This window comes from Triticum dicoccoides, chromosome 6A (genome assembly GCF_002162155.2).
Source record: "Triticum dicoccoides isolate Atlit2015 ecotype Zavitan chromosome 6A, WEW_v2.0, whole genome shotgun sequence".
In the NCBI taxonomy this organism is placed as follows: Eukaryota; Viridiplantae; Streptophyta; class Magnoliopsida; order Poales; family Poaceae; genus Triticum; species Triticum dicoccoides.
Window position 1 is genome coordinate 34,457,785 of NC_041390.1, and position 11,160 is coordinate 34,468,944.

Genomic DNA, 11,160 nt, shown 5'->3' on the forward strand with positions numbered 1-11,160 from the left:
AAATCACACCATACATACAGAGGCTTTCACAAATATTCCATACGGCTCAAAAAATGTCTTAGGAAAAGTCATGGACGGGGTAGAAAAATGATGGAAGTTTAAGAAATGCGCCTGCACCATCTCCTGTCCATCATCATATAACTGCAGTGCACTCCACGCTCCTGAAAGGGTGATATTGGCATGTTTTACAAGATCAATGTGAAAACACACTTTGTTTTCCCTGAAAAATAGGCGTTCTATCTCTTTTATAATGGGTAAAATCTAACCTAAATATAATGTACATACAATAGTGGAACTAACAGGTTTATACATCAGTCATCAAAAATTTGATTTAAAATTTGACAGGGGCCGCACGATCGCGTACCCCCTCTATCACAAATTATGACATTCATTCTCCCACTTGGGGAGATAATAAGCCGGCGCATCAACCAAGTGCAATGTTGACCACTAGCCTAGGTCATGAGCCTTCTTGATCGGCCATAAACCCCGTCCAGGTAAGTATGTTATGACGGAGCACTAGGGGCTGATTATATAGTGAGGGTGCTCCCTCCATCATCCTGTAGCAAGCGAGGTGGTACTAATAACGGGTAATTAGCGCATCTGTCCTGCGGACTCGGCTTCAAAGATGTGGGCTAATTCGAACTGAATACTACACATGGGCCGATAGACTCATATGGACCGACCAGCCTCGTCGTTCGGCTGCGGCCCAGACGGCCCGGGTCCTCCACTGCCTGTGACCTGAATAGTTGGGCAAAGGCCTGTACTAGCCTAGATGGGCTGCAAGGGGAGCGGCCCTTTTAGTTTATTTCGCTCTCTTTATGCGACAAATAGTTGGGCGAACGCCCGTACCAGCCCAGATGGGCTCGAAGGGGAGCGCCCCTCTTATTTTCATGAGTTTTTAAAAAACTTTTGGAAAAGAAATCTGCATTAATTAACAGGCTAAAGGGTCATAGAAATTTAAAAATATGTTTATAAAAAGTATTTTTAGAGCAAATTAAATATCGGAAACGGTATTGTGACTTCTTTTAAACATATATTTCCAAACAAGTCATCATGTGTTAAAAAAATCTCCATTGCGTATTCAAACAATGTTTAGGCTGCATTTAAAAAAATTGTTGTGTACATGGAAAATGTTCACCATATATTAAAATAACAATAATTTCTTATATACTGAAAATATTCAATGCGTATTTGAAAATACATTCATTGTTTATTTGAAAATGTTCATAGTACAAAAAGTATATATAGAAAAGATAAAAAAATGAAAAATGGAAGGAAACTAAAACCGAACAAAAAATGGAGGAAAAATAAATAAAAAGTAAATAAAACACTAAAAATGATAAAACAAACAAATAAATCAATAAATAATTATGAAAGAAAAAGAAATAAGAAAAGGTGAATAACAATTAATATGAATTGGAGGGGGTAATTAAATTCAACATGTGCATTTTATATCCAGAATATCCACTTAAATTTCAGTTTCATGCATCAAACTATTCGTCCAAACTTCTGTTAGCAAAAACCATATCACGCGCTAAAAAAATCTAATGCTACGACTTTCCATGTCAAAACATACATTTTGATTTTTGACCCACGGTTTGTTTCTCCAGGTCTATGTTGTTCACTTCAAGTGCAACAAGAAGCTCCTGAGGGATTACCCTAACCTATTCAACTGCGCCAAGGACATGTACCAAATCCCCAAACATCTTCATCAATAGTCCGTCACTCCTGAATATTGTTTTTCTGTTTGAAAGGATATTCCTAAATATCATGAAAACCGTGACTATAAGAGGCAATCACTGACCAGAGCAAGCTTTTATATAACACTAGTTGAATGCCCGTACGTTGTCACGGGACACGATAATACTGCTGCTTTAGATGTATTTTATTTAGGTGACATATTAAATTCATACTCCAGTCATTCCATCTATGAGTCCCACGTCTAAAAGAGCGAGCAATGTTTCAACATGTTTGTTCCGCTTCATCCCATTGGTTCTACTTTTTTATCAACACAATCTTATTTCTCTCCACCAGACAAACGTTGCTATCCCTTCCATGTCTTTTATCTCGGTCCACTCCTTTGCTCAAGCTCTGGTGCCATCGCTCTACGTTTGACCACATAGTTTCAGTTAACATGATAAGCTGCCGCTTATGATGCTACGACAAAAATATACCCGCACTATTGCTAGGGACAAGTGTATAGGAGGGTTAGTTGGCAACAACTTTGCTTTTTCGCCCAGTGTTGCCATTACTTAAGCACTTATGCGATCACAATTTCTGAAATCCTTAATTAATACCACCAGAAAGGGAATGCGACCACAACTCTCCTTTTTTCAATCTTATCTTAAATTTTTATTTTCAGAATAAAAGGGTAGAATTCGGACACTATATAAGGAAGCCTAATTCGACTACACTTCGCTTGGCTTCACCCCAAGCCCACACACCATTCTCCGGTAGAAGGTTGGTTTATATTTAAGTTTTTTCATACAAATTTAGAGAAAGCACTTTGAATATTAAATCGAAGGAGTGACATTACCAAGGTTATAGATAGACATAGGACGGGAGAAGGAGAGGCATGTGTACGTTCTGAAGACACCAGATACTTGGATAACAAACTTGTACGAAGGCCAATATGATGTTGCATCATACATTCGTGAATGACCTATATTTGGTACTTCAGAATACAACAGAACATAATCCAACTGAATGTAGAGAAAAATAGAACCCACCTGCTGCTGGCTGTCACATGCAAGCAGCAAAAACTATGCATAAACCAAGATGTGGTGGGCAGCATAGGTAAGAAAATAAAAACCTTTATTTTGCATAACCATGTATCGAAATCCAAGCGCAACAAAGGCAAATGTCATATCTCTTACATCTTGATCGAGTAAGCTTCTCGCAAGAACAACCGTAATAAGGACCAAAAAGGAATCAACTAAAAGTAGAATATATAACAATAGAGCAACGACCAAACTTGAAAGGTTACAACTGTTGTCCAGTGGAGCAGCCTTTGCCAAACAAAGCAAAACACTCAGAACAATTTTGTTAAAGCCAAACGGAATTATATACAATTATATACAAAATCCAATCAAGACGAGCTATAACTCCATGTTCCAGAACAACATATATAAGGAATATATAAAGTACTCCCTCCGTCCGAAAATATTTGTCATCAAAATGAATAAAAAGAGATGTATTTAGAATTAAAATACGTCTAGATACACCTTCTTTTATCCATTTTGATGACAAGTATTTCCGGATGGATGGAGTAGCTAATTATATGATGCAAGTAAACCAAAATATTTTTAGTTACTATGATTATAACAAAAGCTTGTTCGATTGTTATTTTTGACTGATTTTGCATATCACTACTCTTATGCTTATGTTTCTTCACATCATCGTGTCACATTGGTTATATTCAACAGTTAGGTCTGCTAGCTAGCTGGTGGTTTTCATGATTTAAGGTGTGTGATTTATGTGCAAAACAGTGGAGAATTATCCTTACAGTAACAAAACACTATTATGCTCACTAAGTTCAAAATAATGTATTCTGTAGATGTGATATATCCAGGTTAATTTTATTTGCAAACCTCGAAAATAACATTGTGATTTGCACATTAACACATGTCATGATGAAGAAGAAAACCTTTGATGAGTGATGACCATACCACATGAATTGCATAATTCCTCCATTCAATGTTTTCTCATTCCAAAACATAAGAATTTTGTTGTATGACATGTACCAGTAGAATAACATGTCTAGCAGGAATTATCCTATTAATAATGTCGATTTGATAAATCTGGAAGGCTATGAAACTTTGTTCTAGCTAGTTGATCATTAAGCACCAAGTTTAGCACGAGGCGACTGATACCTACCAAAACATAGTATTAAACTGCAGAGAAAGGCGAACCTAGCATATCCACTTGAGTTTAGATAATGTACTCCCCCTGTAAAGAAATATAAGAGCATTTACATCAATAAAGTTGTGATCTAAATGCTCTTACATTTCTTTACGTAGGGAGTATATCTTAGTGTGGAAACTTTAATCCCTTTGGTTAATATTGTGTGTCTGAATTAATGTGAGAATCACACATGGTCCTGAATCTGGAAATAAAACATGGAGACCTATCATCATAAATTTCTTAAAAGAAAATTGATTGTAACAGTATTGTTATACACGCCAAATACCATACCCTGCCATTTTTAAGAATCATTTTATATACTGGAAAATTGTATCTGATGAAAACATGAATATTTTGGGGTGGGGTCAACCTATTTTGCTACAATGAAATTATTCAAACTTACAATGCCTTTTCCCTACATCATTTAATGGAATAAAACATAGTGTGACACATGTTCACTCGCACCAGGCATTGCAAATGGTAAAAAAGTTTTACCGGACAAATATGTGTATAAATTAGTGGTTGAGACAAGCCGCACCTGCTATTGGGGAAGCAACAAAACCGTGGCTCACACTGCAAAAGATTGCCTCGGAGTACAAAAGCTCTTCGTGCTTGATTTTCACCCACTGGGTTATGCCCTTGTAACATGATTTTGCAAAAGCAGTACCAGCAGTACAATTCGCCAGAAAAAAGATTTTGAACGGAAAAAGTGCAGCTCGGAATTTCTAACTACAGAAAATCTCCATCCCAAAGTAAATAGAAAGGTATACTATGTTTTCCTTTTTACTCTTGATTCGACGCTTAGTGTGCATGCTTGCATCAAGAGGGCAAATCCTTGTGGGTGAGTAGGCAGAAGTTGAATATATAATTATAATGCAAGCCAATTACTTTATGAGATATATAGCAACCCACTATGTCTTCAACTCTTCACAGTAACACATGATTTCAATTCCACTTCATCTACAAAATAGGACAACTCAAGTTTTGTGCAATTTGCATAATCACAATAAAAAGCAGACCTGGGTGTTTTTTATACATGAACTTCAGTGCTATAAGTATTCAGTGCTATAGGTAAAAAGACAAACATCAAACCATAAGCCCTGTATGCCGCCGCCACTTGCCAGACCTCCACCAGCGACCTCCTCCGGCTACCTGCTCCTCGCACGGTCCCGCCGCCTCCTGCCGTCCGTTGCCCCCAGCCGATCTCTTGCTGTCTGTTGCGCCGCTCATCCGTTGCCACTCGCTGGTCCCTGCCATGGGAGAGGAGAACCTGGGGGCACGTTGCAGCAGCAAGGGCAATGCAAAGGCACAAACAATGTGAGGTAGTTTGAATAAAAACACGCAGCAAGCTGCAGAAGTCACAATCAATAACGACGGGATGTAGTGTTGGGAGGCTTAGTTTGTGTGCAAAAATAATCTGTCTGCACTTTCATAACTTCATATCAGCAGCGGATCATTTAGTAGAAGTGTGTGTGTTCCAGGTCTGGCAGTAAAATATGATTTACTCAGGAGAGTGCACTTTTAATTTGCAAAAGGATTTTAGAGTAGAATTAAATGAAAAAAGATGAGTTAGTGGACATGAATGGCTGGATAACGTACCTGGGAGCAGAGGATGACCGCTCCATGGTTCAGGAATAGTGTCAAGCGGCTGGTCAGGTACTTCCAGCTAGGCGCCGCCGCTGCTACTCCTCTCCTCCAGTGCAGCGACCATGCCGGAAGGCCGCCGTATTGGAAGTGACCCGCCGGCCGTCGCCCACCGCGTACGTCCCTGAACAGCCCCACGCCCACGCATCCGTTGACATGTGCCTCTCCTGATTCCTCCAGCTTTTGCACCAGCCACTGCATGGTCGATGTCACCACCTAGATCCGAAGAAGTGTGTTCGTCGTCCTATTCGTGTGGGGAGGTCGCGGCCGGCACCGCGCCGGTGGAGATCGTTGGCGGCACATCACATGGGAGTCGGCGACGCGTGAAGAGGAGGATCGAGGAAGTTGTCGCCCTCAATATCGCTGCGACCGCGAGGCGACAACATCACGTCTGGAGTTAAGAAGGAGGCCGAACGAGGTGGGAGGGGGTCGAACGAGGTGGGGGTATCGAAGGAGGTCGAACCATCACGACATTCGATTCTCCTTTAATAGTAGAGATGTTACATATTTGAGAATTGATTTGTCTTGATGCCAGGAACAATGTATTGTATAAAGGCTGTTCCTGTAAAAAGAACCACAGTTTGCTCGTGTACTTGAGGATGTTGTGATTTTCTTTGCTTGTGCCCGAAGCTGAAAGCCTTCTCTCAAATAAAGATTTATGTCTCTGCTGTGCGCTAGTTGTAGTACTGGGAGGAGCATGCGTGTAATAAGGTTCTCTGCATCCGTGTCATCTTCGTCCATTAGTCTAAATGCATGAGAACTAATACAAGACATTTTAGATCATTATAACACCCCTTTAGAGAAAGATGGAGCGAAGAAACGCAGTCAGATGAGTGCAAAAAGAAGCAGGATTCGCCATCTGATCCCGTTCCAGATGACAACACATATGTAAATCAAGACAAAAGATATCGATGGTTTGATGGTTGTATTACACCAAAAATATCAAATCAAAATAATAAATTATTGAACCATATTAATGATAAAAATCACACTACACATACAGAGGTCCTCACATATATGAAGTAGAGAAGCGACGAATCCTCTCCTTCATTATATCACCGCATCATGAATTTTACTCCCTCCGTTCCTAAATATTTGTCTTTGTAGACATTTCAAATGACTACTACATACGGATGTTGTAGACATATTTTAGAGTATAGATTCACTTATTTTGCTCCGTATGTAATCACTTGTTGAAATGCATAGAAAGACAAGTATTTAGGAACGGAGGGAGTAGTATTTTACACTTGGGACATGTTTTACAAAATCAATGCGAAATACTGCGCAAAATCTAACCTAAATATATGTATAATGTAAAACCTACAAGTTTATACAAATATTCATCAAAAAATTTAATTTAAAATTTGGTAGGGGCCGCGCGAACACGTACCCCCTCTATCACAAATTACGACGTTCATTCTCCCACTTAGAAAGATGATAGGCCAGCGCTCCAACCAAGTGCAATGTTGGCCACTAGCCTAGGCCATGATCCTTCTTGATCGGCCATAGACCCCGTCCAGGTAAGTATGTTGCCCTCGCCGAGGATTTGGCCGAGGATTTGGTCGTGAACAAAGTTCGCGTTGCATCGGACTGTCTGAGAGTCATCAACGACCTGAAGAATCCAGGCCATCTCGGGGAGTATTGCATGATTGTGCAGGAGATCAACGACAAGAAGCGGAATTTCCAGAGCTGTGAGCTCATCCACGAGCATCGCGCGAATAATGGTGAGGCACATAGACTAGCTAGAATGGCTACTACTCTTGATAGTGGTCGACATGTGTGGCTCATTGATCCTCCGGATCACCTTTGTATCCCTTTGAATTTTGACACATGAAATAAAGCGCGATGTTCTTTCTCAAAAAAAAAAAAAGGTAAGTATGTTGCGACGGAGCACTAGGGGCTGATTATATAGTGAGGGTGCTCCCTCCATCATCATCCTGTAACAAGCGAGGTGGTACTAATAACGGGTAATTAGCGCATCAGTCCTCCGGCCTTGGCTTCAAAGATGTGGGCTAATTCGAACTGAATACCACACATGGCCCGATAGACTTCCATGGGCCAACCAGCCTCGTTGTTCGGCTGCAGACCAGACGGCCCGAGTCCTATTGACGCTTTATGCGTGGAAACACCAGTACCGGCCTAAATGGGCTGGAAGGGACCCCTCAAAAAAAATATGGGCTGAAAGGGGAGCGGTCCTTTTAGTTTATTATTTCGCCTTTTTATTAGACCTACAAATATTCGCTTTTTTATTTGGAAAAGTGATATACATTAATTAACAGGTTTAAACTGGGTTATATAAGTTTAAAATTTGTTTATAAAAGTATTGTTAAAAGTAAATCAAATATTGGTAATGGTACTGTGACTTCTTCTAAACATTTTTTTTAACATAGTGCATCCGCAAACACTCAGACATACGTAAATACACCCATTCTATGAACATGCGCGCACACACACCCTATCCCTATGACTCTATGAGTACTTTCGAGACACTGAGCCGACACAACCTTTAGATTAACGAAGTCGCCATATACACCTTTGTAGTCGATGAAAACATCTCCTCCCATTGAACCCACATCGCCGGAAGGCCTGAAATAAATCCAAAAAAAATGCGAGCACCAATGTCAAGTCTGAGACTTGAAGTCTGATGCGGATACCATTATCCTTCAAACCATCCAACAATAGATTGGTTCGCTTCTTCTAAACATTTATTTGGAGAACATCATATGTTAAAAAATGTTCATTGTGTATTAAAAATGTTTAGCGTGCATCTTAAAATTTTGTTGCGTACTTGGAAAAATGTTCATCATATATTAAAATAAAAATACTTATTTCATACTAAAAATTTTCAACACATATTTATAAATCACTCATTGTATATTTGGAAAATGTTTGTAGTAAAAATATTTATGGAAAAGACAAATTTAAAATGAAAAGGAGAAAGGAAACTAAACCGGAGGAAAATAAAGAAATATTGTAAGTAAACAGTAAAAAGGATGAAAAAATAAAAGTAAAATAAGAAAGGCGAATAACAATGATAACTGATGAAACAGAAAACCTGACGAAAACCAGTAGCAAAACAAAAATTGAAACCAAAAACCAAGAAAAATTGGAAGGCTTGTAGCACTAATAAAATGTCGTCGTTCTTTTATAATATATGATACGCACACTGATATGTACTTCCTCCGTTTCAAATTACTCGTCACAGAAATGAATGTATTTAGAACTAAAATACATCTAAATACATCCATATATATGATAAGTAATTCGGAATGGAGGAAATAAAAACGTCGTCCTTGAGCCGACCCGTATCGGTCGCACGACGGTCACCCCCATGCGCCGCAACATCTATTTGCCGCTACGAGCATGACTTAGGAAATGTCACAGCGTGTGCATCAAACGCCTGGACAATACATGCGATGAGGCCTTATTCTATTACTCAGAAAGCAGGGCGGCGAGAAGTCTTTTTTCTTTGAAACATAGCAGGGCGGCGAGAAGATGGTGGTGATATCTACCCTTGGAGGTGGATGTCCTATGCGCACCGCTCTTTTTTTTTTTAGAAAAGGAGGATGACTCCTGCCTTTGCATTTGGATGATGTACACGGTCATTTTATTAATTATTTCATAAGATCTTATAAAGCTATACAACAGTAAAACTAAAGTCACCGTCTAAATAACAACTGTCGCTACACCTATCCAATTGATGAAGGGGCGCAGATAATCTGGACCTAATACCAAACAGACATCGCAACCAAACCTAAACATCTAAGACCTGAGGTCTCAACCAGGACGTCTGCCGGGTATGGGTCACCTATTAGTCTGAGGCACTCCTCAACCAGGATGCCTGCCGGGTATGAAGCCGCCGCAGCCACCTGCCATCAATCCATCTTCAGAGCTGTATTGTTGCATGTACCTCTCTGCCATCGACGCCACCACAGCGCCCGACAGCGTCGTCCTCCTGCGCGAGTCCATCCTCCCACGGCGAACTTCGAATCTGCACTGCGCCACACCGTCAAGATCCGTCGCCATCAGTGTGTATGATGAATCACCGCTCCACCAAATAATCCGTCCTCTGGTCCCTCGATCACGTGTGTACCTCCAAGACTGACGCCCCCAAGGAAGGAACAACACCAGAGCGCCCCGTCATCCGATCATTCGATCTAGGTTTTCCACCGGAGGTAGCAGAGAGTGGCCTTGAACTTCACGACCATGCCTTCAAAAAGGGAACGACGCAGATAGCGCCGCCACCGCCGGCCTTAGCAGACACCGAAGGCAATTTTTCACCCAGATCAGTTTGAAGGGATCCAACTCTCGTGCACGGGCCACCGTCACCACCAGCACCACCAGGCAGAACCCTGGAGCACTGGCAGATCAACAAGCCGTCGGCACCACCGCATCCAGATCACCGGCCACGCCGGGCCGCCGCCATCCCCGTGTAGTCCGGGTCAAAGACGGAGCCGCCGACCGCGCACAGGGACCACCACCGCCTACACACGCCGGAGTGCCGCCGAGAACCCAGCGCCCACCACCGCTTGCCGAGGGCCGCCGCCGCGTGCCCCGAGCGGACTCCCACACACACCAGAGGAAACCGCGAGCGTGAGCCCTGCCGTCGCCCCAAGCCCGCGCCGGCGCGCCGCCAAAAACCGCCGTGATACGCCCGTGCCAGATCCAGCGAGTCGTGAGAGAAGAGATCTCGCCGCCGCCGCCGACCGGGCTTTGCCCGGCGGCGCGCCCCGGTGGCGGCGAGGAGGAGAGGTCGGGGGAGGGACGAGGACACGGCGGCGCTAGGGTTCCCCCCGGTCGCCGCGCAGGGGCGACACGGGAGGAGTCGGAGGCCGCGCAGTCTGATTGTATAATCTACTTGAGCATGATTAGTAGTACTACTTAGCTAAAATTTCTCAATGACCTCCGTTAAAAAAAAGATTTCTCGATGACCTGACTATTTTGTTGACAATTTTGGTTATTGTCAATGATCTGATAGTCGCATGTGAGACTTGATTGTTTTCGATCTGCTGTCTTCTGTTTGGTGTGCTCATGAGTTTTTGTCCACAGAGATGGTGATGGCTTTCTTTCATCCTCTGTTTTTTTCGTGCTTTTCGTATGCCCTAATTCTTCTTTTCTTTCGATCCGCGCCACAGGCATCGTAGAGGCGAGTTCCTGGAGACGGCCGGTTTCATTTTTTGTGTTTTATTTTCGTGTCGAGGCCGCTTCTTTGATGGACGAGGTTCAAATGGTTTATCGAAACAAAATATTTGTAACAGAAAATAATTTTCATTTATTTTTAGATCTCTATCACTCATGCAGTTTGACGTTTCAAAACAAAACAAGTGCGTAGACCCGGGACGTTGTGGAACTTACATAGTGGTCGGCAAAGAGAAAGATGTTCATCTTTTTCATGAGGTCGTAAAAAATAGCTTCACACCCATGATCATTTTCCGATAAAGGATGAATTCTATTTGTTTAAAATGAAGCATCAAGAAGATATATAATACAATGATAATTATACACACGTCCAATACTAACTCACACACACACGTAAAAACAGGCCAGCAAGGCAACTAGCAAAATCATATAAGACAAAGGCTATGAATAGGAGAGGAGAAAAAAGAAAAAAAA

The 11,160-nt window shown here is 41.7% G+C and overlaps 2 non-coding genes across 2 annotated transcripts; both read right to left on the reverse strand.

Annotated features, from left to right (window-relative positions):
- Positions 1–341: 341 nt before the first annotated feature.
- LOC119319882 lies at positions 342–502 on the reverse strand. Its single transcript, XR_005154702.1, has one exon. It is a non-coding gene; the product is annotated as a U1 spliceosomal RNA (small nuclear RNA).
- Positions 503–6,914: 6,412 nt separating this feature from the next.
- LOC119319872 lies at positions 6,915–7,075 on the reverse strand. Its single transcript, XR_005154692.1, has one exon. It is a non-coding gene; the product is annotated as a U1 spliceosomal RNA (small nuclear RNA).
- Positions 7,076–11,160: the final 4,085 nt, after the last annotated feature.